The sequence below is a fragment of the Sminthopsis crassicaudata genome, chromosome X (genome assembly GCF_048593235.1).
Source record: "Sminthopsis crassicaudata isolate SCR6 chromosome X, ASM4859323v1, whole genome shotgun sequence".
Taxonomy (NCBI): Eukaryota; Metazoa; Chordata; class Mammalia; order Dasyuromorphia; family Dasyuridae; genus Sminthopsis; species Sminthopsis crassicaudata.
The window spans coordinates 48892293-48918067 of NC_133623.1; the positions used below are offsets into that span (position 1 = coordinate 48892293).

The 25775-nt window shown below is 35.1% G+C and overlaps 2 long non-coding RNA genes and 1 pseudogene across 5 annotated transcripts in view; all 3 read left to right on the top strand.

Moving 5' to 3' along the window:
- Positions 1-25775, top strand: part of LOC141548979 (uncharacterized) — a 303550-nt gene that overhangs the window by 117251 nt on the left and 160524 nt on the right. The window lies entirely within an intron of this gene.
- Positions 1-25775, top strand: part of LOC141548978 (uncharacterized) — a 69243-nt gene that overhangs the window by 37336 nt on the left and 6132 nt on the right. For 2 of the 4 annotated variants that reach the window (XR_012484210.1, XR_012484212.1), the window contains exons 1-2: positions 14004-14312; positions 18737-18839. This is a non-coding gene — a long non-coding RNA (uncharacterized LOC141548978). Of the gene's footprint in view, positions 1-14003; positions 14431-18736; positions 18840-25775 lie in introns of those variants that run through there. The other 2 variants (XR_012484211.1, XR_012484213.1) reach the window with 2 other exon arrangements.
- LOC141548599 (E3 ubiquitin-protein ligase Mdm2-like) lies at positions 7732-9210 on the top strand (annotated as a pseudogene).

Here is a 25775-nt window from a genome sequence, read left to right on the forward strand (position 1 = left end):
TCCCCCCTGTGTTTTTACTCTCCTTGAATCAGGTATCAAGACCATATTGTGTCTTAAAGTAATTTCAACAGAACTTCTTTATCTGTTGTTTTTTTCCAAATAGTTTATGTAATATTGGAATTAATATTCTTTAAGTATTTGGTGTAATTCCCTTGTAAATACAACTGGTGCTGTGTTTTTTGGATAAGGAGTTCATTTATGCATTATTTCATTTTTTAAAGTAGGATTATTTAAATATTTTATTTCCTTTTTTGGTTAATCTGGACACTTTATATTCTTGGAAATATTTATCTATTTCAGTTAATTCATGAATTATATTCGAATTGGCCTAACATGCACAAGCAAAAGCTCTGTTTGACAAAAAGTCCCTCATGTGATTCCCTAGCCAATACTCATTAAATATTCAAGGGCAATCTTCTGGGCAGCCCCCATCTTATTTCTTTTATATATTATTTTTCCTCTTTTATTAATTCTCTTTTGTTACTTTATATTTTTGTAAATACTAATCCATATCATTTATATGATTAATTTTTTTGGCAAATAATTGGGCAAAATGGGTAATAATTACCTTAATTTTATGTCCATTTGGTTTTACATTCACCCCTTTCTATTTTGATACTAGTAGTTTGATTTGTTTTACTATTTTTAAAATCAAATTACCCAATGGCTTATCTATCCCCAACCAAAAAAAAACCCAGCTCCTATTTTCTTTCGATATCTTGATATTTTGTTATAAACTTTATTACCATGATTTTTATTTTGGTATTTATTTATAAAGGTGTGAGTTTGTTTTTTAGTGAGATACACAATATGTTGCTCTTCCTTTTTCTCTCTTTTATTGATATAACCATTTACACATATAGGTTTTCTTCTGAGTATTATTTTGACTAAATCTCAAAAATTTTGGTGTTGTCTCATTGTTATCATTATCTTTAATAAAAAAAACAGTCTTTTTTTTTTTGTTTATCACTTCTTCTTTCTATGTAACTAGCACTTTTTTCTTTGTATCATAAAATTTCTTATGTTATCTTTTACTCCTAATCTTTGAAGTGATGCACTGATTGCACCTAGCAGCCTTCATATACTGTCATAATCATTGTGCACCATTGTCTTCTGTGTGATACTTATTTTTAATTCTTCAGAGGCAATTGTGTTTCCTGACTACCACTGTTATACAATGGACAAATTGAGAAAAAAGGTATATTATACCAGCTCAAAACTGAGTCAGAGGCTTCTCTTTATCATAGGTCATCTGAATAGCTAAATAAACCTGAAGTTTAATGGAATAAGTTGATGGTCAAGGAAAGTAAATATGTTACAATTTTCTGTGTTCAAAGAAGCAAGTAAAATGAGATGATTCAGTGTGTTCTAAGAAGATATTGAAAATATGATTACATTTCAATATGCCAACCTTAATTATCAATTGCATAGCATATGCCAGATACATCACTTAGTGCGGTGGATAACAATTAAAAAGCAAACAGGCCTGTCCTCAAGGAACTTGGGTTTCATGGTGTTAATTTTTGTGAGAGAATGAAACAAGAAACAGTTGTCTTTTCTATTGTAATCATCTTCAACTCTAGCTTATTTTGAAAACATATTTACTTAACTGTATATGTTATCCAGAAGTAATAGAAAACTTATTATAGTAGAAATTTGATGTTTTGCTTCCATTCAAAGAATTTTGGTTTGGATTTATGGTTTTTAATGAAAAAGATTATCCTTCATGAACTAATTTATGTTGTTTCCTAACATATGAACTCAAATATATGATGCAAAATAGGCAGAGATATTCTAGAATCAATTTTAACTTGCTCTTGAGAGCCAGTTCTTAAATTTTGTATGAGTATTACAGCCTCAGAAATCACCAGACACTACAATTCAAGGATTTATTTATCCTGATTAGGCTTAAAGAAACAATGGAGGAAATATGAGTAATGCAGATTAAACTGAAAAATGTCTTGCATATATTTTTGCCCAGAGGGTTAATTTTTAAAATAAAGGCATTACTTGCTTACTCCTGCAAATATCATAGAAAGGTACTAAAGATAAAAAAAAAATCCCAACAACATTAAACTCTTGATTTGTTACTTAATCAGAAGTGTAAGCATAATTTAACTAGAACCTCAAACATTTTGTTTATTGAATTATGTTCCTGGTCAAGACTGAATATACTTGTATACTAAGTCAGCAAATGTTAAATTAAATGATATGGCTTTGACTTATTTTTTCTCAGAAGAGTATACTTCAAGAAAAGTAATATAAAATAAAAGTGATAATAGATATTTAGATTTTTTTTCAACTGGTATTTTTTTTCTCTTGAAAGCATGCAGCCCAATATTTTCTTTGGCATCAGTGAAGGGTCAGCTCAGTAGAGGAAATGGTACTATGAACTCACGGTAGACCACACAGAACCTTTTGTGACAGCTGAAGCAATGCATCTCGGAGTAGGTTGGGCTTCAACAGGTTATTAGCCCTATCCTGGGGGTGGTGAAGAATGGGGTGGAAAATGTGTGGGAGATGATTTGTTCTCCTACAGATTTCATGGACTTCATCTATGGTCAGGTAAATATCATATGCTTTCATAAAGTTTCAAAGCAAGCTTTTTTGCCCTTATATTAATTTATGCAACTTGGAAATGCACACATTCTGCCTCTTGTTATATATAGTATGCAAACATCTGATATTTGAAGAATGTATTAACTTTAGTAAAAGCCAAAATCTGTTGAGATGGAGGACAATAGAAAGATACTAAAATTAAAACATTTTATTTTAAATGTTACAGTGAACATAAATAATGTGCATGTACATGTATATTTAAATAATTCCAATTTGTTTTAATTTGAGACTCTAACTATTTTATCCTTTCAGTGATGTACCCACATTTTGTGATTTCCAACTTAAAGAGATATAGCCATATACTAATTTCTGGCTAGATAATCCAAGAATAAATTTAGAAATAATGTAAAGATACTTCAGAACAACAAAGATGATTAATAGAAATTGAATTAACAGTGAATTTCATCAGCTAAACAGCTTACTGTTATTTTATTTTTAGGTAAAGCTTAAAAATTTATTTTTAACACAAATCGCTTCATGAATCATGTTTGGAGAGAAAAATCAGAACAAAAGGGAAAAACCATGGGAGAAAAAAAAAACAGGAAAAAGAAATGAGCATACTGTAGACTTACAGTTAGGAAAACAAGTTAAAAATCTTTTCTCACATACTAGTTGATTTTGTGCCTCTAGATAAGTTACTTAAGCTCTACCTTCCTTAAATTTCCTCATTTGTAAAAAGAAGTTGATATTAATTGCTTTTTGATGCAATAATATTGATAAAATAGTTTTACAAACCTTAAAATGCAATATAAATTCTATTATTTAATACTTTTTCACCATCATGAAATCATTTTGACCTTTAAAGCTTTATAATAATTTGAACTTTGAATGTAGTATTCCATTCAAACTTTTCTGTCATTATTTTCCTTATTATAGACCTACTTTTATTCTGTTATTGTGGTTCATTTCTGTTATTGTTTTGTCAAGACCTTGTAGGTTAATTGATAGAGGATGAAATGTATAAATTAATTTTTGTCATGAAAATGGGGTATGGGAGTGTAGAAACACTGAACCCCATATATATTGGAGTTTTAGGACTATCTTTACACAGGACACCAAATGTTGGGGAAAAGAAACTTGAATCCCCAAAGTATATTGAAATCTTGGGCTGGTATCACAGATTGTCTCAAAAGAATTTGTAGATTTAGAACTTCTCCAAATCAATAGGAAAAGATTCTATTATTATGACATTGATAACCTAGTATAGGGGGCTTTAATTCTAAGGCTCCTTGACAACTAAGAGGAAGGCCAGAAGCTCTAGGAGAGTCCTCCCTTCCCTACCTCTGCACAGAAAAGCCCAGCATGCATTTCCCAGACTCCTGAGTTCTGAGGCCCTCCTTTTGCCTTCTGGGCATGGTGTTTTAGGTCAACCCAATTGCCTGACTCCTTTCTTTAGGAACCACAGTCTTTCTTTCTTTCTTTTTTTTTTTTTTTTTTTTTTTATTTCAGCAAATGGCTTCATTTCTTTTCAGTAAATTTTTTTTTTTTTTTTTTTTTTTTTTAGTCCTAGAACTAACATTTTTTTTATTCATTTTTTACAAATTATCCCCTCCCTCCCCCCATGACAGGCAATCCCATACATTTTACACGTCCTACAATATAACCTAGATACAACATATGTGTGTAAATACCATTTTCTTGTTGCACATTAAGTATTAGATTCTGAAGGTATAAGTAACCTGGGTAGATAGACAGTAGTGCTAACAATTTGTTAACAATATGTTGTAAACCTCATTATAAAGTTGGTTAACAGTCACATTAATAATAATTAAATGCTGTTTTGATGTAAAGGTATTGAGTATGATTTTGATTTTAATTTGTCTTAATTTAGGATATAATCTAAGTCTTTTTTAGAAAAAACTTTGTTTTTAATTACCACTATGCTAAAAGCACATGCAATTTTTTTGGAGGTCATTTATATGCTGGGGTGGGCTGGGTAACCAGACTAGTTAACCCTAACTTTTTTTTAAATTGTCAGGTAGTAAAGCTGCCAAATGGTTTGTTTACCCAAAAAAATCAATCATCCACCTGAAAAAGTTTAGCAATGCTGCATACAATTGAACAAATGAAACCTTTTAGCTTCTTAGCAGTTTTACTACTAGAACCCATGTTACAATATTCGTATTCTCTTTTGTGTCTTGGGGTCCTCTATGGTAGACAGATATCTTTTTTGTTCATATTAGCAGCATTATAAACTGGCTTGTCACTATACTACATTTTGTAATATAACCACTGCTTCCAGAGTAACTTTTCAGTTATTTTGAAGGAGGTTAATAACCATTTGCATTTGCACCTGTGTCTTACATATTAATTATGGCTTGCTTGGCAAATGAGGGATTTTTTTTTTAAATTACCTGTGAAGTTTTTTGAAAGCCAGTCAAACAAAATGACTTACCAATTGTGCTCTTGCATATTGCTACTTCAAGTGTTCCTTTTAAATCAAACTTTTCGATTTTATTTTGTAGCAAATTGCTGTAAGAATGTAGCTTGCTTACCTTTTATTGTACTTGAATTTTAATCATGGTTTTAAGCATTGTAATTAAACATACCATTTCATTAGGTTCCGTAGAATTTGTCATTCCTTTGAAGAGCACAAGAAATTCCCACTTTGAGTTTTAAAATTGATATAACTTGTTTATTTGAAGTAGAAGAAATAGTTCAGTATTAATATTACAGAGATGAGAGGTTTCAAAAAAGTTTAAGTTTAGATTTGCACAGATGTTAACAGCACCTTTTAACTTGAAAAAATGGGGAAATAGCTTTAACATTAAACATCAGATCTAATGGACATTTGCATAGCAACTGGATAAAGTACAGAAATTCCTGCCTTTCAGTATACAGATTCTTTGTTGGTGGTCATTTGAATAAGCCAGGCCACTTGAATTCCTGAGAGCCCGTTTAATTTTTGCAGAGTTCCAAATGTATCTTTAAAAACTCTTAATGTGCAATTAATTTCTAAAATCAAATAAGTAAAATGTCTGCTATTGAGGGAATAGACATATAAGGAACTTTATATTGGACTGTTATATTTTTAATGTTCAATACCCATCCTTTGGCAAATTAAACTATATTCATGTCTCCATAGACACCTTTAGTGGCTTCATTTTTGCATCTCTACAAACAGGGGAAGGCTCCAAAAATCTGTCATGTTCTTGCCTCTTTAGATGTTGTCCCAAGACCCAAAATTCTTAAAACTGACAATGGTTCGGGCTACACTAGCTCCATCTTTAAACAGTTCTGTGCTCAAATGGAAATTAAACATATTACTGACATACCTTATAACCCCCAGGGTCAAGGAATTGTCGAAAGGGCTCATCAAACCTTAAAAAATGTGCTCTCTAAATTACAGTCAGGGGGAGAAATATTACATCCTAAAGCAGGTAATTTTAAAACCCTTTTAAATCATGCAATGTTTGTGTTGAATTTTCTTACTTATGATATTGAGGGCAAATCTGCCGCTGACCGCCTCTGGCCTTCATCTACAGCCAATACTTATGCACAGGCTATGTGGAGAGACCCTTTGTCCAACAGATGTCAGGTCCTGACCCGGTCCTTATCTGGGGCAAAGGACATGCCCGCATTTAGGATTCACAGGCACAAAATGCCAGAGGGTTCCCAGAGCGCCTGATAAAACTTCACAACCCACCCAGGGATCCCCCTGAGAAGATTTCTAACTGTGCTTTCTTTCAGAAAACAACATGAAGTCACCAGCCACTGAGATCCTCCTCTGCCTGATCATTGCTCAACATGTTGTCCATGGCTCTCCTTCCTATCAGGTTTTCAACTACACCTGGTTGGTGATTAGTGGGGCAGGTGATACTATTTGGAGCACATCAAAGATCACACACAAGACCTGGTGGCCCACACTGTATCCAGACCTTTGTAAATTAGCTCTGGGAGCCCTGCCTAATTGGGAAAAGTCAACTATTATAATCAACAACAGGCCCCCCACAGGGACCCCTGGTCTCTGTTTGTGGGCATTGGCCAGGTAGCTGGAGGTTGTGGTTCCCATGATAGGAGAAGTAAGCTGAGGACTATTCCCTTTTATGTTTGCCCCGGCCCCCATAGAGATCGCTCTCTGAACTCCAAATGCGGGGACAAAAACGATTTTTACTGTCGTTCTTGGGGCTGTGAGACCAGGGGAGGTACTTACTGGAACCCTTCCTCCTCCTGGGATTACATTAAAGTTACTGCCAATTATACACATCACGATGCTAATACCCCAGGCTGGGCCACCAGACCACAGTGCTCAGGATGGTGCCGCGCATGACGCATCCAATTTACATACCCAGGTAAAAAAATAGAACTCCTGGACCCGAGGTGTTTCATGGGTCTGAAGCTTTACAAATACAATTATGATGATGGCCTACTCTTTACCATAAAACTTCTAAAAAACCCCAAGCTCCACTTGGACCCTGATCAAAACCAGGATAATAAATCCGGTCACCAGCCCTTTCCTCCCACACCTTCTCACAGTGGAACCTTCCATCCAACCCTCCCTGAGGGACCCCCCTCCTCTGCCACGCTCATTCTTTCCCTGGTTAATGCCTCTGTTCAAGCCATTCACAAGCTTAATGCTACTCCCATGGAAGATTGCTGGGTTTGTTACTCCTCCTCCCCCCCTTTCTATGAAGGCATTGCCCATTTTGGAAATCTCACATTCACTAACAACTCATCCCTTTTACACTGGGGAATTGAGAATAAGCAGGGTCTCACCCTTAGTAAAATCTCTGGCCTGGGGCTGTGCCTTTTGGGACCCAATATGCTGGCTCCCTTACAGCGAGAAGGGGTCTGTAACCAGATTGTCACGATTACTACGTCTCCCACGTACGTGGCTGCCCCTAACAACTCATACCTCGCTTGCTCCTCGGGTCTGACCACCCTCGTGGTTACAACCTCCTTCATTCATAACAAAGCCTCCTGTGTGGTGGTCTCTCTCTTCCCCCACCTCACAATTCATTACCCAGACGACTTCCTAAGATTCTGGGAACAAGGGACTGACCCACGGGAAAGAGAGAAAGAGAGCCTTTGAAGGCTCTCACCCTAGTCTTCCTTATAGGCCTGGGGTCAGTAGGTGCAGGAACAGGAATTGCCTCCTTAATTACTTCCAACATGCAGTATGCTCAGCTCAGTGCAGCTATTGACAAAGATCTTCAGGAACTGCAGTCAGGCCTCAAGCACCTTAAAGACTCTGTTGCCTCCCTGGCTGAAGTAGTCCTGCAAAATAGGAGAGGCTTAGACCTCCTCTTTTTGCAACAGGGTGGCCTTGGTGCTGCATTAAAAGAGGAATAGACATGGTAGCTGATGGATATTAGGAGATCTTGCCAGAAGTAGAGATGAATTCCTATGAAAAAAAGATCTACAACTAATAGAATTTAAAATGTCTTACTATAGAATCTCTGAAAGGTGAAACTAGTTAACCACAATTTCTGTTTCAGAAGTTAGTTGCTAAGAGATAAAGGTAGGGTAGGATTTGAGATATTGCAAAATAATCTACAAAATCTTTATTTTAAAAAAAGCTTTTTACCCTCAAAACATATGCATGGATAATCTCTCAACATTGACACCTGCAGAGCTTCCCTTCCCAGACTTTCCCCTCCTTTTCCCCACCCAGATGGCAAGCGATCCTGTACATGTTAAACATGTCAAAATATATGTCCAGTCCAATATGTGCTAACGTATTTGCACAATTATCTTCCTGCACAAGAAAAATGAGATCAAAAAGGAAAGAAAATGAGTCAGAAAACAAAAAGAAAAAGAACAACAACAAAAAGTGAGGGTGTAAAATCTTCTTTCTATGGCAAAACAAACATTTAATAAACAGACAGAGTACATTGTTATAACTAGCATTGTTATTCATAGATGTTCAAGAACCATTGAGACTGATTCTACTTCTTCTTTCATTGCAGAATTATTGGAAGTGTCCTTCCTGTGACAAAATAAATCCTCCACTTCCACCCCATTGCCACAGATGTTGGACTTTGTGAGAAAATTGGCTTCCAGAGGAGAAAGGTTAGATTTTGGATAAAGGCACACTAGAAAATCCCACACAAGGGGAAAAAGGGAGCTTTGATGTTCCAGATTATAAGAACAATAAAATCAAGGACTCATGTGTTGAGGAAAGTGAAGAAAAGATAGTACAGACATCAGACTCCCAAGAGAATGAGGATTATTCCCAGCCATCAGCATCTAAAAGTACCATCTGTAGTAGTCAGGAAGATGCTGGAGAATTTGAGAGAAAAGAAGCACAAAGCAAAGAAAAAGTATGGGATCTTTTCTTCCCTCTAGCACAGTAGAGCCCTGTGTCATCTGTCAGAACCAACCTCAGAATGGTTGCATTGTCCATGGAAGGACAGGACATCTTATGGCATGTTTTACATGTGCTAAGAAATCAAAAAGGAGAAATGAGCCTTGTCTAGTGTTACATGCGGCCAATTCAAATGATTGTATTAACTTATTTTCTCTAAATGTGTTGTACTAAAACTGGAACTGTAGAAACCTGTACATGAAACATTCTTAAGAACGTTCACACATGGCTGTGAAATTTATTTAAAATTTTATTTTTGTGCTTTTTTTCTGAGAAAATGAGTATTTTAGTTATATCTAGTTCAGTTTGCTTTTTGGAAAGATTTTTTTTATTCTAGGTTTTCCCATTTTTGCATTATTTTTATTAGTATTCATTTGTATTACTTTTAGAGACAGCAGGGTATAGTGGATAGAATACTAGTCTGTACAGATCTAGGTTCAGATAACACATTGGAAACTTGAAACTAATTTGACTCAGGATGAATTACTCAATCGATTGATTCTTAAGATTTATTTTCTAAGTCAGATAATTGGAGAGTAAGTCATAAACACTTATATTGGGTTTGGGGAAACTATAGCTCAAGTATTGTGTCCGTCATTAAGAGCATATTTAATATTCATTGTTTATATTATTAAAATATGTTTATATTTACATATTATATAATAATATAAATAAATAGATAATATAAAATATTGTATTGTAATATAATTTATTTTCATATTAGTTTCATTTACATCATCCTCTACTACCTAGGGATCTATCCCTTGTCATCATAATCATCATTACCACTACTACCAATCATCATTATGTTTTGCAACAAACATTTAGTAATCAGTTCAGGAATTAATTAACCAGGTATTATTTGTTAATTTCAAAGGACACAAAGAAAATTTACCATCATTTTTTAAAGTATTTCTTTTGTTCAAAGGCATCTCAGTAGGAGGTTATGTTCAACTGCCAATAGAGAAGAGGGAAGGAAGTTCTCTTTTTAAATCTCTTGGGTTGTGTGGTTTGTTACAAAGATTCCCATCTCTCTTCCTCCTCTAGACCTTCCCCTCTCCCAGTTTCCTGCTTTTCTTGTAATTTTAGATACATTGGTATTATTTGTACAAAAACTTTTAAATTTTCCATTTTACCTCAAATTATCCATTTCACTTTGCCTTTTATTTCTGGGTTTTGATCATAAACTCTTTCCATATCCTTAGATCTGAAAAGTAATTTTTCCATTATCAAACGATTAACTTAGAATATCACCCTTTATGTCTAAATCATGACCACATTTTGAACTTAACTTGTTTTACAGTGTGAGAAGTTGATGTATATCTAATTTCTACTAGGCTACTTTTAAAGTTTCTCATCAGTTTTAATGAAATCGTGAGTTCTTGCCCTAAATGCTGGGATGCTTAGATTTATCAAAAACTGTGTTCATTTCCTTCTTAATATTATGTATCTAATCTATTCCAGTGATCAACTTCCCTATTCCTTATCCAATACCAAATTATTTGGATGATTATAGTTTTGCAGTAGAGTCTGATATCTGATACTGTTAGGTCACCTTTAATTTCTTTTCTCTTTTTTTATTAATTCTTTTGATATTCTTAACCTTTTATTTCTCTAGGTGCATTTTACTATGTTTTATCTCTTTATAAAGTCATTCTTTGGTAGTTTGATTAGCATTACACTGAATTACTAAATCAATTTAGGTAATATTGTCATTTTTATAATATCAACTTGACCTACCTATAGGCAATTAGCATTACTCCAATTATATAGAGCTCCATTTATATGGAGTCTATTTTAATTTTGTTCGTGTAGTTGCTGTGAGTGTTCTGATGTGTAGACTCCCATGTATTTCATAATCTTTGTAGTTATTTTAAATTTAATTTCTCTTTCTATCTGTTCTGTATGGTTTTATTAGTACCAAATAGAAAGGCTGAAGATTTATGTGTAAGATTTATATCCTTCAGCTTTATTGAAGTGTTTAATTATTTTTATTACTCCTTTAAGTTGACATGCTAGTAAACCATCATACCTTCTGAAAAAAAATATTCTTTTCTTATTCCTTATCCTTATTCCTTCAATTTCTTCTTGTTGTCTTATTGCTATACCAAGCATTTCTAGTACAATATTGAATATTAATGGTGATTATAGACATTCTTGCTTCATCCTTGACTTTATTGGAAAGTCTTCTGGTATATCCCCATTAATGGTGGCTCTTTGTTTAAATCAATTTTCCTTATTCTTCTAAGTAAAAGCACCATTTATTCTTGTGCTTTCTAGTGTGTTTTTTTAAATAAAAATCAGTATTGCATTTTGTCAAAATTCTTTTCTGTATCTATTGAAATAATAATATCATTTTTGTTAATTTTATTGTTACATGATACATTGGCTTAGTTTTCCTAAAATTAACCAGTCCAGTATTCCTGATATAAATGCCATTTCTTCATAGCATATGATTTTTACAATGCTATTAGCAGTCTCCTTGCTCAAATTTTATTAAATTTTTTGCATCAATGTACATTAAGGAAATTCATGTATAGTTTCCCCCCCTCTGTTTTTACTCTCCTTGAATCAGGTATCAAGACCATATCGTGTCTTAAAATAAATTCAACAGAACTTCTTTATCTGTTGTTTTTTCCAAATAGTTTATGTAATATTGGAATTCATATTCTTTAAGTATTTGGTATAATTCCGTTGTAAATACAACTGGTGTTGGGTTTTTTGAATGAGGAGTTCATGTATGCATTGTGTCATTTTTTAAAAGTAGGATTATATAAATACTTTATTTCTTTTTTTGGTTAATCTGGACACTTTATATTCTTGGAAATATTTATCTATTTCAGTTAATTCATGAATTATATTCGAATTGACCTAACATGGACAAGCAAAAGCTCTGTTTAACAAAAAGTCCCTCATGTGATTCCCTAGCTAATACTCATTAAATATTCAAGGGCAATCTTCTGGGCAGCCCCCATCTTTTTTCTTTTATTAATTCTCTTTTGTTACTTTATATTTTTGTAAATACTAATCCATATCATTCGTATGATTATTTTTTTGGCAAATTATTTGGCAAAATGGGTAATAATTACCTTAATTTTATGTTCATTTGGTTGTACATTCACCCCTTTCAATTTTGATACTAGTAGTTTGATTTACTTTGCTATTTTTAAAATCAAATTACCCAATGACTTATCTATTCCAGCCCCCCCAAAAAAACCCAGCTCCTATTTTAATTCGATAGCTTGATATTTTGTCATAAACTTTATTACCATGGTTTTTATTTTGGTATTTACTTATAAGGGTGTAAGTTTGTTTTTTAGTGAGATACACATTATGTTGCTCTTCCTTTTTCTCTCTTTTATTGATATAAGCATTTACACATATCGGTTTTCTTCTGAGTATTATTTTGGCTGAATCTCAAAAATTTTGGTGTTGTCTCATTGTTATCATTATCTTTAATAAAATTTTTGGGGGTCAGCTGGGTGGCACAGTGGATAGAGCACCAGCCCTGAAGTCAGGAGCACCTGAGTTCTAATCTGGCCTCAGATATTTTTTTAATAAAGTCTAATGATATATAGACTTACTAAGTCTCTTTTTTAGAAGTTGAATTTTTTAACTTTCTGATTGAGCAGCATTAAGATATTATTTTACATGAATTTACATGAATGTCATTCATAAAGTATTTACCTTATTCCAAGACTGAAATGGATTTGTGATCTTAATTCTAGAGTTCTTCCAGTGATGTAGATTACAACCCCTTCATGTTTATCTCCTCTATATAACTCTTGTCTATATATTTCCATACATTTACCATGGATGTCTACCTAGATGTGCTGGAGACTTTCTTTACTTTCACTTTACATGGTTAAAAAAACAGTCATTATTCATTTGTTTATCACTTGTTCTTTCTAAGTAACTAGCACTTTTTTCTCTGTATCATAAAATTCCTTATGTTATCTTTTACTCCTAATCTTTGAAGTGATTCACTGATTGCACCTAGCAGCCTTCATGTACTTTCATAATCATTGTGCACCTGTCCATTGTCTTCTGTGTGATACTTATTTTTAATTCTTCAGAGGCAATTGTATTTCCTGACTACCGCTGTTATACAATGGACAAATTGAGAAAAAAAGGAATATTATACCAGCTCAAAACTGAGTCAGAGGCTTATCTTTATCATAGGTCATCTGAATAGCTAAATAAACCTGAAGTTTGATGGAATAAGTTGATGGTCAAGGAAAGTAAGTATGTTACAATTTTCTGTGTTCAAAGAAGCAAGTAAAATGAGATGATTCAGTGTGTTCCTAGAAGATATTGAAAACATGATTACATTTCAATATGCCAACCTCAATTATCAATTGCATAGCATATGCCAGATACATCACTTAGTGTGGTGGATAACAATTAAAAAGCAAACAGGCCTGTCCTCAAGGAACTGGGGTTTCATGGTGTTCATTTTTGTGAGAGAATGAAATGAGAAAAAGTTGGCTTTTCTGTTGTAATTATCTTCAAATATGGCTTATTTTGAAAACATATTTATTTACTTAACTATATATTTTATCCAGAAGTAATAGAAAACTTATTATAGTAGAAATTTGATCTTTTGCTTACATTCAAAGAATTTTGGTTTGGGTTTACGGTTTTTAATTAAAAAGATTATCCTTCATGAACTAATTTATGTTGTTTCCTAACATATGAACTCAAATATATGATGCAAAATAGGCAGAGATATCCTAGAATCAATTTTAACTTGCTCTTGAGAGCCAATTGTTAAATTTTGTATGAGTATTAAAGCCTCAGAAATCACCAGACGCTACAAATCAGGGATTTATTTTTCCTGATTAGGCTTAAAGAAACAATGGAGGAAGTATTAGTAATGCAGATTAAACTGAAAAATGTCTTGCATATATTTTTGCCCACAGGGTTAATTTTAAAACAGAGACATAACTTGCATACTCCTGCAAATATCATAGAAAGGTACTAAAGATAAAAAAAAAAATCCCAACAACATTAAACTCTTGATTTGTTAGTTAATCAGAAGTGTAAGCATAATTTAACCAGAACCTCAAACATTTTGTTTATTGAATTATGTTCCTGGTCAAGACTGAATATACTTGTATACTAAGTCAGCCAGTGTTAAATTAAATGATATGGCTTTGATATATTTCTTCTCAGAAGAGTATGATTCAAGAAAAGTAATATAAAATAAAAGTGATAATAGATATTTAGATTTTTTTTCAACTGGTATTTTTTTTCTCTTGAAAGCATGCAGCCCAATATTTTCCTTGGCATCAGTGAAGGGTCAGCTCAGTAGAGGAAATGGTACTATGAACTCACGGTAGACCACACAGAACCTTTTGTGACAGCTGAAGCAACGCATCTTGGAGTAGGTTGGGCTTCAACAGGTTATTAGCCCTAACCTGGGGCTGGTGAAGAATGGGGTGGAAAATGTATGGGAGATGATTTGTTCTCCTACAGATTTCATATACTACATCTATGGTCAGGTAAATATCGTATGGTTTCACAAAGTTTGAAAGCAAGCTTTTTTGTCCTTATATTAATTTATGCAACTTGGAAATGCACACATTCTGCCTCTCATTATATATAGTATGCAAACATCTGATATTTGAAGAATGTATTAACTTTAGTAAAAGCCAAAATCTGTTGAGGTGGAGGACAATAGAATGATGCTAAAATTAAAACATTTTATTTTAAATGTTACAGTGAACATAAATAATGTGCATGTACATGTATATTTAAATAATTCCAATTTGTTTTAATTTGACACTCTATCCTTTCAATGATGTACCCATATTTTGTGATTTCCAACTTAAATAGACATAGCTATATACTAATTTCTGGCTAGATAATCCAAGAGTAAATATAGAAATAATGTAAAGATACTTCAGAACAACAAAGATGATTAATAGAAATTGAATTAACAGTGAATTTCATCAGCTAAACAGCTTACTGTTATTTTATTTTTAGGTACAGCTTAAAAATTTATTTTTAATACAAATCGCTTTATGAATCATGTTGGGAGAGAAAAATCAGAACAAAAAGGAAAAACCATGGGAGAAAAAAATAAAACAGGAAAAATAAATGAGCATACTGTAGACTTACAGTTAGGAAAACAAGTTAAAACAAGTTAAAAATCTTGTCTCACATACTTGTTGATTTTGTGCCTCTAGATAAGTTACTTAAGCTCTACCTTCCTTAAATTTCCTCATCTGTAAAAAGAAGATGATATTAATTGTTTTTTGATGCATTAATATTGATAAAATAGCTTTACAAACCTTAAAATGCAATATAAATTATGTCTATTATTTATTACTTTTTCACCATCATGAAATCATTTTGACCTTAAAAGCTTTATAATAATTTGAACTTTGAAGGTACTATTCCATTCAAACTTTTCTGTCATTATTTTCCTTATTATAGACCTACTTTTATTCTGTTATTCTGGTTCATTTCTGTTATTGTTTTGTCAAGATCTTGTAGGTTATTTGATAGAGGATGAAATGTATAAATTAATTTTTGTCATGAAAATGGGGTATGGGAGTGTAGAAACACTGAACCCCATATATATTGGAGTTTTAGGACTATCTTTACACAGGACACCAAATGTTGGGGAGAAGAAATTTGAATCCCCAAAGTATTTTGAAATCTTGGGCTGGTATCACAGATTGTCTCAAAAGAATTTGTAGATTTAGATCTTCTCCAAATCAACAGGAAAAGATTCTATTATTATGCCATTGATAACTTACTAAGGGGGGCTTTAATTCTAAGGCTCCTTGACAATCAAGAGGAAGGCTAGAAGCTCCAGGAGAGTCCCTGCCTTCCCTACCTCTGCACAGAAAAGCCCAGCATGCATTTCCCAGACTCCTGAGTTCTGAGGCCCTCCTTTTGCCTTCTGGGCATGGTGTTTTAGGTCAACCCAGTTGCCTGACTCCTTTCTTTGGGAACCACAGCCTTTCTTAAAAGTGTCCTGCTTTGCCTCAAGTACAGAAACTGTTGTACTTTCTTCTTCCTAGGGATCTATCCCTTGTCATCATCATCATCATTACCACTACCATTTATCATCATTATTATTCTCAACAAGCATTTATTAATCAATTAATTAATGTTAATTTACCAGGTACTATGTGCTAAGTGCAAAGGATACAAAGAAAACCAAAAACTTGGTCCCTACCCTCCAGGGATTCATTTTCTTATGGAGGAGATAATGTACGAAAGGTTATTTGTATATGAATATTTTTTGTATGGACAGGAGATAAAAAGAAAGAGGGCAGGGAAGAATAGTTTAGCAAAACTAACATACCAGCCTTAATTGATAAAATATTCAATATTTTACACTTATTGTTCCCAATTTCTGCAGATAAGGGAGAAGATACATTTTTTCATCTCTTCTTTGAATATGAACTTGGTAAATATAAAGAATTCATATCCTACATATAATTTAGTCAACTTATTTATCAGAGTAATGATTGTAATATTATCATTAATTTGTTAATTCTATTACAAGATTCCAGAATAGTTAAAAAGTATCAAACACATTTATACATCCTGGGAAAGTAGATGGGATAATAAATTATTACTTTATTTCTCAGATGAGTAAATTGAGTCACAGAGAAAGCAAGCTACTTATCATGGATCATATGCTAAACAAATATTATAACTCAGCCGTTTTCATTCAAAATATCTCCAAGTGAAATTTTATCTTTCTCCCTAAACACTCCCCTTCTCGATTATCTTCACTGGTACTCCCATTCTCCTAGTCCCCCAGGCTTGCCACAAAGGCATCATCCTCACCTTCTCATTATCTCTCCCTTTCCCTTCTCTAATGCACCTTTGCCAAGGCCTATCGATTTCACGTGTTCAGCGTCTCTCAAACTTGCCACTGCCACCATCTGATGCACGACCCTATCACCTCACACCTTTGCTATTTAAGTGTCTACTGGTAGATCTACCTGCTTCAGGTCTCTTATTATTCTATTTTATCCTCCAGATTTCAAAGTGATTGTCCTTAATGCAGGTCTGAACTCATCCCTCTTCCTCTCAGACTGCCTTCCTGTTACCTCTGGGGCCAAATACAAATCCTCTGCCATTCTTAGCCCTTGATGACCTATCCCCCTTTATCTTCTTACACATCACACCTTGCACCCCTACTGACTCTGATCCAGTGTTATTGACCTCTTTGCTGTTCCACAAATAAGACATATTGACACCAGATAATCTTTCTGGCTGTCCTGCTGCCTAGGATGCTCTCCTTCCCCTGCCTTTTTCAAGTTCCAACTAAAATCACAGCTTCCATTGGAAGGCTTCCCCCCTATCTCTTATTCTTAGAAGCTTGCTCCATTAATTATTTCCTATTTCTCTGAATAAAGTTTAAATGTATGTTTGTTTGTTTGTTATTTCTCTTCTTGCCAAGAGATTGTGAGCTCCTTGAGGGGACATTATATCCCTTGTATATCTAGTATTTAGTATGTATTTATGCTAGTCACATAATAGATGCTTAATCAATCCTTACTGACTATGAGAAAAAGAGGAAAATGTTACTATTTTGGTATTTATGAATATCTTATTGCTGCCTTGACCTCTTTCAGACATCTACCTAGAAGTGGTAGTTTTGAATTAAGGAGTATGTATCTCTTTTTTTTTTTTTTTTTTGGCATGACTCCACATTATTTTACAAATGAATTGAACCAATTTGTGGCTCTAACAAGCATGCATCAGTGTACTTATCTTCCTACAGTTCTTCTGTAATATAGATTATTACATTACTGTTAATAGTACTCCCATCCTTCCAGTCCCCCACGCTTGCCTCATAGGCATCATTTAAGCATGATGTAGGAATAAAGAATAGGAGAGGCCACAAATTTCATGGAAGCCTCATGTCTTTATAGAAGGAGCACTCTCCTTATTAAAATAATTGGCACATGCTGGGCACAACCCCCACCAAGGAACACTGAAAACCCTAAACTTGGTTCTGTCTTATTAAATCAGGAACGAATTTTTATTGAAGTTGGAATTATTCCAGTTATGCAAGTATAGTCAGAGCATCAACTTGCTAAGATGAAGATCTTCATGGTAAGAAGGAAGAATGATAAAAGGGTCTGTCATAAATTAAAGCAACTTGATTCTGAATTCTTTAAAGAGATAATTGCTATTCAAATGTGGAAAGGAAGAAAAATAATAAAAAAGTAGCATACATAGTAATTTTATCAAAAAGTTTAATCAATGTAAATTAATTGCCACATCAAGAAACCCAAAGAGTCCTAGAAAGTGCCATGTTTAGCATACATTTGTCTGAGTTGTCAGATAGTGAGATGATGCCTACAGCAGATACAAAGTGGAGTCATTTTGCTTCACATCAGATTGACAGAGAAGACAGAAAAGGAAAATGACAAACACTGGAGAAGATATGTGAAAATGGGTTTTTTATTATCATTTTGAACTCTTCTTGCCATTTGGAAGAACAACTTGGGGCTGTGCCCACCTGTGTGTAAAACTGCTTTTATCATTTGACCCAGAAATATCACTATTAGGTCTGTATAGAGATCAAAGAGAAAAGCGTTTATTTTAAATTGCGGGAGTATAAAAAAAGTTTGATTCCTAACACAAGTAGTAAGTTGATGTTACCCATTATCTTTCTATACTAAAAATATTGTAATACTTGATTGGTGGTAGATTTTACACTGACATTGTTTTTGGAATAACCTAAATATTTTCTCTAAATTTTATATATTTTCTTTAAATATTGCTTTAAAATAGTGAGGAACCTTCTACTAACTGGCTGCTGTTTTTCAGGTCAGCGATGACAAGAGACAACAAAGCCCTGCTTGGTAGAATTCTCTAAGCTTCGAGAACAGGAACACAGTTTCAATTTACCGATGTCCCTTGAGACACTAAAGTAAGTTTGCTGCATGTTTTATCCTATGCCTTGGTGAAAAAGTATACACATAATTGGCCTTCTTTGATAGTTTATTGCTAAAGCAGGTTTCACATGATCCATAACAGAATTGCATGGATAATTTTTATAAGTTTCTACTTATTTATAAAACTGGATATTTTTCTAATGATCTTTTTTAATGTTCCTGGAAATATTATGTTAATGTTTCTTCTAATATATTATTTCATTTACAAGATTGTTGTCAGAAAGCACTTTTTAAACCACATGTTTAATATGCATTGTTTATATTATTAAAATATGTTTATCTTTACATATTATATAATAAAATAAATATATAGATAATATAAAATATTGTATATTAATATAATTTATTTTCATATTAGTTTCATATTAGTATTACCTAGTAATACTAAAATTATTCTAGATAAAGTAGACTTCTCTGAATTGGGCCTGCAAACCTAGTTTCTGTTTCTAGCAGTATTTCTATGAGAACATTGATTCTTTTCAAAAAATCGATTTGTAATTTGTAAAAGTAATAGTGCTGTCACCAGAAAATGGGGGATTTGAGGGAAGAGACAGGTTCGGAAGCAGTGATGATGAGCTTCAGGTGAAGATGCATTGAAAAGAGACAGAAACACAATTGTCCTAATAGGCAGTTGAAAATTTATGGTTGGGGTTCAGGATAACTTTAGAGAGTGTATCTAGATTTGAGACACATTTGTCCAAATAGGATAATTGAATCTATGTTATGAAATGAAGTCTTCCAGAAGTGAAATATAGAAGGAAAAGATTAAAGAAAAAAGATGATAGTAAACATTTAAAGTTAATCTCATTTGGCTTGAAATGTTGAACTGAAGCCAAATTAGATGAAATGTAATCAACAGCAATAACAACAGGTATACATTTAAGTAAAATTAAATTACTTCCACAAATATGGGCTAGAAAAGACTTTAATCCATAGGGAAAAATTTGAGGAGACAGAGAAAGAAGTATTTTAATTGACCATAGGCTTAGTGTGTGAATCAGTAAAGTGAGGAAGCTTCTTATAAAAACCCAAAAAGCTTTAGGTCAAATTAATCCTGTTATCATAGAAAGATTCTAGAAAGTTTTTATCCCACAGAACTCTGCAGGGGTCAGTTTTCTCACTGTACTGTTTGTGAAGATCAAACTAGATCATGTATCTAAATCACTTTATAGATTTTTAAAATGCTGCATTAATGTAGTGATCATCTTCACAATTATAACTAGAATAGAGGAATGTTCAAAAATGCCTCTAGAATTGGGGTAGTGGTAAGAAACCTGCCTGCTTTGGATGCGAATCCCAGTCCCTCTGGATTAGAGATATTAAATATGTATTGGGTGGATCGATTACCTTGTTCCTCCATTAACCAAGGGAAGAATATTGTCATGGGTTTGATAGAAGATACTGTGACCTTACTGTTTTTCTTGATGTTCTACACTGCTAATCCTAAGGCTGGACTCCATCCCTCTCCCCATACTTTGTAAATGACAAAAAATTGTTAAGCCTGGGGGTTCCTGGCGTGCTTCTGGTGTGGGAGGAGTATCTGCCCTCTACTTACCCTCCTCTCTGGGGTCTTCGGGGTACCACCGGCTTCTGCATCAGAAGAATCACACTGAGTCGAACTGCCAAGGAGTTAAGCGGTGCTTTTATTCAGGAATCGATTACATGGCGTAGAAAAGATGTTTCCCCTCTTTCCTCTTCCCCCCTTTTAATCAGGCAGTATACTAACTTATATACTCTTTTAACAATGGAGAACTCCAATCAAAAGTTAAGTACAGAGTTTTTCCTTTTATGGCTGTATATATATTTTAAAGGTTATGTGTCTTAATATAGGAAGTGTATGTATGTCACATGCCTGTTCCAATGGCCTCATACTCTCCTAACTCAGCAGTAAATGTAGGTCCAAGTTGATCTGTACTCCAACAATTCCCCCTTTTTGTTTAAACACGGAAAAATGGTCAAGTATTGCTAAGGAATTTTCAAGCCATTGAGTGCTGGCTTAGGTCGTAGAGTCAACCCTAGTATCCAAGGTGCACCTGCCATGCCAGGTCCCGCCATTGGTAGGGTTACTTCCAGCGTTGCCCGTCATGGCACTGCAATGGTCTTACAGACATGGCTTAGCATATTCTTTTGTACCAAGGCACGTGAAAATCCTCATCCGTGAAACAAAGAGGTTCTAATGAGTTTGGAGTATTAGATAAGGCAAAAAGATTATCCACTGAGTCAGAGGGATGAAGCCTTTGGTAGAGGACTTGGACATTCTTCTGTACCACCGAGTCAACTTGACTCTTTATAAAGCCAGTCAATTTCCTGAACAGCCAAGGGCCGAATGATATAAGGAGAAGAAAACCTATTAAAGGACCTAATATGGTGGGGAGCAACGTGGTCAACCAGGGGGAAGTGGAAAACCACTTCGAGTACCAAGATTCTTGTTGTTCTCTCTCCCTTTTTCTCTTTTCTAAATTATCTTTGACCTTCTGGATACTATTTTCTACAAGCCCAAGTTTGTTTACAAAGAAACAGCATTCTTCCTTTAGTGCTGCACAAAGTCCACCCTGCTGTAAAAATAGCAAGTCTAGACCTCTTTTGTTCTGTAAAACTACTTCAGCTAATGATGCTACAGAATCTTTTAGGTTTTCAAGGCCAGTTTGAAGTTCCATGAGGTCCTTATCTATGATAGCACTCAATTGGGCATATTGGTGGTTAGTTGTTATTAATGAGGAAATACCCGTCCCTGCTCCTGTCATGCCGAGCCCAATGGCTACGGCCAGAGTGATAGCAGTTATGGGTTCCCTTCGAGCTCGGGAGTGAGAAAGAGTATAATCTGTGGGTGGAAGAATCTCATCAGATTGATGTATAGTAAGTCGGGGGAGGAGGGATATGGATACACAAAAGTCTCGGGATTTCAAAAACGACGAAGTAAATATGAAAGTAGTTAAACCAGAAGAGCAAGCTAAATAAGAGTCATTAGGGGCAGCGACATACATATAAGAGGAATTAATCAACAAGGTTTGATTGCACACTGATCCTAGAGGAGGGGGAAGGCGCATAGAAGGTCCTATAATGCAAGTCCCGGTCCCTATAATATTACTAATAGTTAGGCCTTTCTGGTCTGAATGATTCCATCGCAATATTTTGGTATCGTTTGTGAAAATGGGTTCAATAAAGTGTGCCAAACCTTCATAGAACGGAGGTGTAGCTGAGTAGCAAATCCAACATTCTCCTGTCTCAGTATAGTTATTTCTATATAGTGCCTGCGCAGAGGCGTTAATTATGTTTAAGAGCAATGTGGCAGAGGGAGGGGGTCCTACAGGCAGTGTTGGTTGGAACAAAGTGGTGATATGGGATACAGTAATAGCGGAAGGGTTTAGGGTAGGGTGAGGTGGGGCGGCGCGTTCTTGGTCCGGCATGGGTCGAGGTTTGAGTCCAGGATGAAGTTCTGGATTAGGACCCATAGCTATAGGGAGCGGCGACGCAGGAGAGGTCTTTAGAAGTTTGATGGTGAACAACAGTCCATTGTCATGTCGTTCTTTATATAGTCTTATCCCCCAGGATGCGCCCCTCTGCCAAGAGTTGTATTTCTTTCCAGATTCTGTGAATGTGATTTTTAGGGGGTGGCACCATCCTGTGCACTCAGGTAGGTATGTCCAACCTTTATTCCCAGGGGAAGGATGTGTATAATTGGCAGTGACCTGAATAAAGTCCCAAGAAGAAGAAGGGTTCCAATAGGTATCACCGGTGGTCTCACAGCCCCAGCTTCGGCAATAATAATCAGTTGTTCCTCCGCATTTGGTATTTAAAGAGGGGCTTCTGTGGTAGCCGGGGCAAATATAAAAGGGGATCGTTTTTAGCATGCTTCTTCTACTTTCAGCTCCACACCCTCCCCAGGGGTCTAATCCTCTCTTATTTGGCCATGTATTTGAATCTGCTAATAGTTCCTCTCTAGTGGGCGCCTTTTGCTGATTGTGATAACCTTCTAAGTCCCATGACCCCAACGCTAATTTGCATAGATCTGGATATAAGGTAGGCCAGGGAGTTGTGACACCTAATTGGGACTGACTCCAGATAGTATCCCCCCCACGTGTTTGTCACTATCCAAGTGTAGTTGTAAAGTTGATACAGCTCTCCCTTATGGGTTGAGGTTAGGGAGATTAGGGGCAGCAAAATGATAAGTATAGCAGGTATTTTCCACATCATTCTCACGTGTATGAAACACGCAATTACTAGTATCAATATTGTTCAAATAGGGCAGGGAACTGGCAGTTTGCGTTGACAGCACAGGATACTAATGATGATTGCAGAAGCTATTAAGGAGATGATAATTCCAAGAAGCACAGGATCCATTTATCTGCAAAGAGAACACATACGTATTTTCTCAGGGTGATTCCCTGGGTAAGTTATTATATTTTTGTTCATTTGGGGTGATAATGTCTAATTCTCGTACTTTATGAAGAGGGAGCCATATTTTTTCTTTCGTAACATTATCATCAGGATAGATTGACAAATATCCCTGTTTTCTGTCAACTACTGTAACAGGCCCTTTCCATTCTCCTAGTTCATTTTTCCACAAGATTTTTGTACCTGGTAAGCAGGTTTTTGGTGGTTGTAATTGATCTGGCATAGTCTGGGGTAGTTCAATACATACCTTTTTACTTGTCTCAAAGTATCTTTGTGCTGCTGATGTCCTGTCTTGACGAATTTGTAAAAAGTTCATCGTAAAAATCACCTGAGCAAGTTCTCTCTTATTGATTGTTCTATGAATAACTCCCCTTTTTTGTTTAAAAAATGTTTCTTTCAGTGTTCTATTGGCTCTTTCTACTATGGCTTGTCCCGTGGGGTTATATGGAATACCCGTGATGTGTTGAATGGAGAATTCTTTACAAAACTGTGAAAAGGCTTTGGAAGTATAGGCTGGACCATTGTCGGTTTTAACAGCCAGTGGGACCCCTAAAAGAGACATTTGTTCATACATATGAGTGATAACTGCAGTGGCAGACTCCTTGGGTTGTATGGATGCGTACACCATGCCTGAAAATGTATCTACAGACACGTGAATGATCTTTACTCCTATATGGGTTATATCCATCTGCCATAGTTCATTGGGGTATTGACCTCTAGGATTATAACTGGGATCAGTGGGTCGAGGTCTAAAGGGTGCACAAGAGGCACATGATTTAACTATAGTTCTAGCTAAAGATTTTGGAACGTTATAGAGATGTGTAAGGGAGCGGGCGGAAAGATGATATTTTTCATGAGCTTCCGCTGCGGGGTGCTGTTCTAATGTAACTATGTTAAGAAGCTGATCAGCTATAGCGTTGCCTTGATATATTGGTCCAGATGTAGACAAATGTGAGCGAACGTGTAGAAGGTATATAGGGTGTACTCTAGTTCGAAGTATCTGTTGTAAATTGGTAAGGAGGGAATATATTGGAGAGTCAGAAGGGATAAAAGACTCAGGAATGCGGGGTACTAGCAGATAGCAATAGTGACTGTCCGTTATCAGATTAATAGGAGTATGAGGAAATTTTTGTAATGCTGTGACTATTGCATATAGTTCATTTTTCTGGGTAGATGTATATGGGGTATGTAGTACCCATTTTTCTCTTGTAGAGGCATTGTATATAGCTGCTTTATGATTTTTAGTAGCATCCGTGAATATATTTGGCCCTTCTACGGGAGTAGATGAAATTATTTTTGTGGGGATAGTTAGAGTAATCTCTGTAAAAGCTCTTAAGAGAGGTGGCGTGGCTACTGGCTGAGAAGTTATAGGGATAGAAGTAAGTACCATTGCCCATTCTATACTGTTTTGTGCCAGGGTATGGAGAGTTTGTGGGGAAATAGTTATGGAGAGGATAAAGGATTTCCCAAACACCGCTTCACAGTGTTCTTTAGCTGCTAGAAGAAAATCGGCAAGCTGTTGTAGCTTATTGACTGTTTTTTGGGAAATTTTCCGAGAATAGATCCATTCAAGGATTCCTTGTGACTGATAAAGACATCCCCAGTAAGGGGCATTAGTATCTTCCTGGAGAATCTTAAATTGTATGGGCTTCTCTGGGTCTATGTATACTAAACTGTCTATGGCGAGGTGTTGTAGATGCTCAATAGTCTTTAAAGCTTCTGGTGTCCATCTCCTAGGAGAGGTAAGAGAGGAATCTCCTCGAAGGATATCATATAGGGGTTGCATCTGTCTGGGTGATATGGGAAGGGATGGTCTTAACCACTGTAAAGCTCCTACCAATTTTTGAAAATCATTAAGTGTTTTGTATTTATCTGTATCAATGGTAGGAATAGTTCGCATTACTTTTGAAGCGTGGAGGCTGTGTCCTAGATATTTAAAGGGATGTGTGAGTTGTATTTTGTCAGGAGCAACTAGAAGGCCATACCTCTGCATTTGATTCAATATAATTTTAAGTTCCTTTTCACAGGGATGGGCTATTAGGATGTCATCCATATAATGGATGATCATGGCCTGTGAAGCCTGCTTTCTGATGGGTAGAATTATTTGGGCCACATAATATTGACAGAGGGTTGGACTATTTGCCATTCCTTGCGGAAGGACTTTGAATTGATATCTTTCATATGGACTTTGATAATTCGTGGAAGGTATTGAAAATGCAAATTTTTCTTTATCAGAGGGATGCAGAGGTATGCTATAAAAGCAATCTTTAATATCTATCACCACTATATGCCATGATCGTGGGATTGCTGTAGGTGAAGGTAATCCAGGTTGGAGAGCCCCCATAGGCATCATGGCAGCATTGATAGCTCTAAGATCTATTAACATTCTCCATTTTCCTGTCTTTTTTGGTATTACAAAGACTGGAGAATTATATGGGCTAAAGGATGGCTCTATTTTTTGTTCATCAAGTAACTGTTTAACAATTTCCTTTAAAGCTTTGAGTTTTACTTCATTC